Source organism: Pseudopodoces humilis, chromosome 2, assembly GCF_049639895.1.
Source record: "Pseudopodoces humilis isolate 2021_Gansu_Grassland_sample_001 chromosome 2, ASM4963989v1, whole genome shotgun sequence".
NCBI lineage: Eukaryota > Metazoa > Chordata > Aves > Passeriformes > Paridae > Pseudopodoces > Pseudopodoces humilis.
Window position 1 is genome coordinate 114,199,728 of NC_142201.1, and position 6,000 is coordinate 114,205,727.

The following is a 6,000-nucleotide window of genomic DNA, read 5'->3' on the forward strand; positions in this document are numbered from 1 at the left end:
CCCTGGGAGAGCCTCACCACCAAAAATGCACTGAGGGCCCAAATAAACTTTTCTCAAACTTTGGTAAAAGTGATGAAGGGAATTTGAAAAAGTAAAGGCATTTAGACGCCTTCCCAATTAGCTTTTTCTTTGTTTTTAAGGTGATTTAAGCACAGCAGCTGTGCTGGCTTTTGTAAAGGGCCACGAAATCTTTTGCTCCACACGTAAGAAAGGGCAAAGCAAAGTAAAATCTTCCATGGCAAAGCTGATGTTATATGCCTGTGTTCAACCACAAAGCCCCATGCAAAAATAAACAAAACAAAAAACCACCACTACCAGATTTTGCCATCCAGTGGAAAAATTGGATGATCCTGGCTCTGACTTGAGCCCAAACTCTGCCTGCTAAAGGCTACAGGACAGCCCAGAGGCCCCAGGGAGAGGCTGCTGCTTGAGCTGGCTTTGGAAAAGCCAGTTCTTCACAGTTTGTGAAGTTTGTCCTTCACAACCAATATAAATAAATGTGTACAGGCAATAGCTTGTACAGATTCTCTACTGCTATGAATCTCAAATACACTTGTCCTCTCCAGGTTCAAAATGTGCAGATTGCCAGCAGGTAACCAAAACAAACAAGCCAAAAACCAAACCCAAATAAGCAAAACCAAGAAGAAGGCTGTTGTAAAAAGCACAATTCAAACTGCACTTTCCCTTTAAATCAATAATGAAAATATTTTGAAATCATCGGAAAAGGAGATTTTAAGACAATTTTTTTTTTTTCACAGATGCAGTAGTAGTTAAAGGGACTTGAGTATTCTCAGCTAAAAGATTTTCCACCAGAGCATATTCCTGACATTTATCAGGCTATAAACAAACACCCACTGAAGAGCAGCACGTTATCCTTAATTAAACAACAACAGTTGGATGGGGGAGGGAGCAGGAGAAGGAAATAATAGTCATTTAGTTCAACTGGGAGAACGTGAACAGACTTTTAATGCAGCCACAAATCCAACCAGAGACTCAAAACCACCACCTCTGAAATCAAAGCTCCGGGCACGAAGCAAGCGTCAGGGCTGGGCACAGGGTCAGCTGTTGGATCAGTTCCCTCTTGTTGGTGGCACCACACAGAGTTGTTGTACCTGCATTTTTAACAGAAGATAAAATGAATTTATCATCATCAGGGAATCATGGAATGGTTTTGGTTGGAAGGGATCCTGGAAGAGATCATCCATTCCCACCCCCCTGCCATGGCAGGGACATCTTCCACTGTCTCAGGCTGCTCCAAGCCCCAATGTCCAGCTTGGTTTGGGGCACTTCCAGGGATCCAGGGGCAGCCACAGCTGCTCTGGGTGATCAACATCTTTTTTTTCTCACAAAAAATAAAATATTCCTTAAGCTTTGGTCCTGCAGGCAAAGCTGGGCCACAGCTTGCCCAGGAAAGAGAAATATTTATAAGCAGGACTTGCAATCCTTACTGGTGTTTTTTGGTCTCTGGTATATAAGGGACCTGTAATGACAAAGTAGAGAGCAGGAGCAGCGTGGTGGGAGCTGTGTTCAGAATGCAGACACAGGGAGGAGTTTGGAGAAAGGGTGAAGAACAGGCCTGTGGTGCCTGAGGCTCCTGCTGCACCAGGGAGAACCAGCTCAGAGCTGGGCTGGACCTGCTGGGCAACCCTTCCAAGAACTCCAGAGGGTGAAAAGCTTCACTCTGATATGGCTTTTAACAGTAAAAATACACTGGTAATAACTACACTAATTAACCAATGATAATATCTACACTAAATTAATCTATTAATAATAACTGCACTAAATAACACTAACTGCACTTGTAAAGGAGGATGATAAAATTCAGTAAAGAACAAAAAGTTTAATTTTCCTTTAAAGAAAAAAAAATAACTCCCCATAACTTAATATACAAGTTTGATGTTCTGGATAAGACATTCTGCATTGGGATGTGGGAAAGTCAAAAAATGGGTTCAAAAAGCTTGGAATTGTTGTGCTTAACCCTTACAAAAAGTTCTAAGGTTTGAGACACAAATTTGGAAATGGCTCACTTGGCAGAGTGTCTTACAAGGGAGAGTAACTTCAAATTAAAGCTTTAATTAGCACAGCATTTAGCAACATTATTAAGTTATCTTTTGTGGGAAAAGCCCTGGAAAGCACAATCTTAAGGTAGCTGAGACATCCCAGTTCCATAAATAAAAAAATGGGAAGAACACAGTTTATCATCCTGAAAAGCAGGGAAACATTAATGCACTAAGCAGGAGCTTTAAATAACAATTGTGGCAGTTTGCAGGATGTGCTTTCAGAGCACTTCCCTGCATCAGCAGATCCCTGGATAGAGCCACCCTCCACACCAGCCAGTGATTCCAGCTGAAAGGACTCCTGGCTGCAGAAAGCTGTGAAATTAGAGACTTTTTAGGGCTCATTTTCAGCTCTCTGGAGCTGAATAACCACAGGGGCCTCATCCCACTCTGGCTGCTCATTAGGTCTCCCTTTTCCCCCAGGTCTTTGGGATCAGTCAGGCCAGAGGTGGGAAGGAAGGGGGACCTATATATTCCTTGGGTTGTGTTCATTCCTTGGGATGCGTTCATTCCTTGGGTTGTGTTCATTCCTTGGGATGTGTTCATTGCTTGGGGTGTATTTATTCTTTGGGATGTGTTCATTCCTTGGGATGTGTCCATTCCTTTAGCCCATGGAGTGAGTGCCCCAGAGCATTTTCTAAGCTCTGGTAGCTCAGTGCAGGGCAGCACAAAGGAGGGGCACCGTGGGCTCCAGGCTAACTGGGGCACAGCCGGGATCCCAGGAAAGCCCCAGAGGGATCCAGGTGGGATGAGCTCCACAGACAAGGCACTAGCTGGGTTTATGCAGAACTGGGGGGAATAAATAACATTATTGAGGGAAGGACATCAAATCAGGGTAGGGAAGCTTTGCACTAATCCTGTGTTGTAATGGCAGCTTAAAAATTTGGTACTTTGATGAGTTCTGAGATTGACTTAAAGCTCTTTAATTTGGCTTCCTGGTATTTAATCTCTTAACTTTGCATTCTTAATCAAAACTCCGGGCAGATCTTTAATCTTGTGTGTACTGACTGGAAGATTAGAGGCCCTGAGCTGTCTCTGGCAGACAGCTGGAGCCTCCCCTTTGCCTTCTCCTGCCTTCTGAGGCATTCCAGACCTGGGGCAAGGTCTGGGGGGAAAGAGGGAAATCCATCAATATCCTCTGGAACACTCCTCCCTCTTCAGCAAAGAGTTAAAATCCAGCAGAGCCTCTGTGTGTTTTAACACATTTTAAAACATTCCACAATTCTCTTTAAATTCCCTCCACTTTCCATCTTAGTCCTGGAAACACTTCCTTTTACCTCATTGTTACTGATGGTTATCCTGGTTCATCTGTTCCCGAATTTTTCAAATTACTTAAATAGAGGCAGTCTACAGAAAAGTAATTTCCTGAAGTTCAGTAGGACTTTTGAACTGTTTTCAACTTAGTTTGATGCCAGTGAGCCAGAATTGAACTTTTCTTAACCTGGATTGTTTCCTAACAGAGCACATGCAGTTGGACAGAACAGCAAAAGTTATCTGGGGGCTCATGTAGAAGAGCAGAGAAAGGTCAGAAGAAAAAAGCTGTACAGACCAGCAAATAAACACAGGGAAAAAATGGCTCAGTGAATAAAAAGAACATTTCCAGTGTGGCTTCTGACACCCTGGACACTTCACACCCTTCACACTTCTGGCTTTTGTGCAGTGCCTTTGCAGCACAAATGTTATTCACAGAATACAAGGATTAAGATGAGATCTTCCTCCCTTCCTTGAGGAAGATTTGGAAATTTTTAAGAATCATCCCTGAAATGATTAAATCCTTATTATAAATGATAACTTTAAAACCTGTGTGAAGTCATTTTGAAAACTGTGGGGAGTAATGACCAAAGTTACATCACTTTTCCATGTTTTTCATGTTGTCTGAATAGCATAAAAATAAATTTTTGAAGGGATGAAAACCAGCAGAAGGATATCAGCAAAAGGGCAGGACTTCTCTTGAGTGTTGCACAATATCTGTCTTATATATATCTATATATAAATAAAACATAAATTATGTTCTAGTGAACAGGAGGGTCCTGGATCCTACTAACCCCCAGGCTTGCTGCAGGATGATGGTGCTGCAGCACACACAGGATGAGGATTCTTTGGGATGAGGAGACTGGCAGGAAGAGAAGAGAGAGGCAAAAGGGCCATTCCACAACCAGCAAGGCCGTGCAGAGGGCTGGGCTTCCCCCTCATCCCAGGGCACTGAACCAGGCCTGGATGAGGCTGACTTGGCTCAGTAACTCCCAGCACAAGAGATGTTACAAATCCATCCCTCAGCTCTGCTGAGCCTGACTTGAGATCTAAAGGGAAAATTAAATAAATAAATAAAATTAAATTATTTAAATGTAGAATATTTATATATATATATAATAAATTTGCCTCTGAAGTGTTTTTGCAGGCATGCACAGACAGAGCAGCTAGAGCCACGCTGTTCCCAACTGCTGCAATTTGATTCTGAGCTGAGAACAGAACCCAGGACAGCTTTTTTGAGGCAGGATCTTAGCGAGGGTCCCCAGCTCTCAGCAGGGCAGGCAGTGGCCACCTGCAGAAGATGGCTGTGAATCCTCAGTGAGGCCATTTCTCCCTAAGGTGTTTTAACCTGGAGCAATTTGCACCTCAGAAATTCCCACCAACCCAAATCCCTCCAATCACAGCTCCTTGGGAGGACAAACCCAAAGTCCCACCGATGATGCTCTGCTCCCCAGCACAACGGGCTTTTGATTAAGAGACACCCAAATTTGTGACCCTGCAAGCAAAACCCCAGCCATGAGAATGGAATGCTGAAATCCCAGAATCTCTGAGGCTGGAAAGGACCCCTGAGCCTGAGCTGTGCCCCATTCCCACCTTGTCCCCAGCCCAGAGCACCGAGTGCTCCAGGAATAAATACATGGGAAGTCCAGGAATTTCCAACAGCAGCAGCACTGACCCTTCTCCCCCCTGGTTTATTTTTCCCCATGAAAAGCTCTACAGGGTGATCCAGCGAGCAAAGAGCATTTCTGGGATCACAAGCCTGATCTTCAGGGCAACAAAACAGGGCAAGAATAAAGCAGGATTAATGTGCTGCCTTGTTTCGTGCCTTGGTTCCATCCAGCTCTCAGGCTGTGTCCTCAGAGTTTTATAGCCCAGTGTAAAATGCACTCCCTGGGTTCATACAGAACTGTTTGGTTTTAGGATGAGGCAGAAATAATTTTTTTGATGGCTTAAATACAGGATTTTTCAAAGCTATTTTTGAGGTTGGAATTATACACAGGTCATTTTCCCCCACTAAGAAAAAGCACATAAAGAGCTTGGAAATTTCTCATAACTGTAAAGCAATAATCACCTTTGAGATAATGATTTTCTTTTTATTACACCAGTACCCTCTTGCTTTTAACATTTTCATTTTAATACCTCAAGAGCAAAGACTTTCTCACATGTTGTTCAAACAAAAAGCTGTTTTCCAGTCCAGCTTGCAATTTTTCAATCAAATTAATAACCCTCAAAGCACTTTTATTACTGAGGGTATTTGAAGAGTTTTGTAAAAAGCTAGCTGTATTTTCTGTAACATTATGGAAAACAAAGATTTGCCACATAGATGTGAACTATCAAGTTTGGGGCTTTTTAAACAGATGGATAACAGATAAAGGATAAGTTCCTGCCAGCACTGTGTGTTGCTGAGTTCACAAGTATTTTATCCTTGTAAGCAGATAAATATCAGCTTGGAATTTCTTCATTCTTCTTTAAATACACTCAGTTAATCTGGCACAGTATTAGTGTGACAGATCCCACTGCAGCTCCTCAGCAAAATAATGAGACAATTCAACATCTCTGTTATAATAATTAAGCATCTATTTTATCTCCACTGACTCTTTGGAGGCAGCTCATGGCACCAGCTCAGAGCTGGAAGTGATGCTGTGTAAAAGGGGTAACAGCAAATCTTTCCTTCAGAATTTTAAAACTTCTT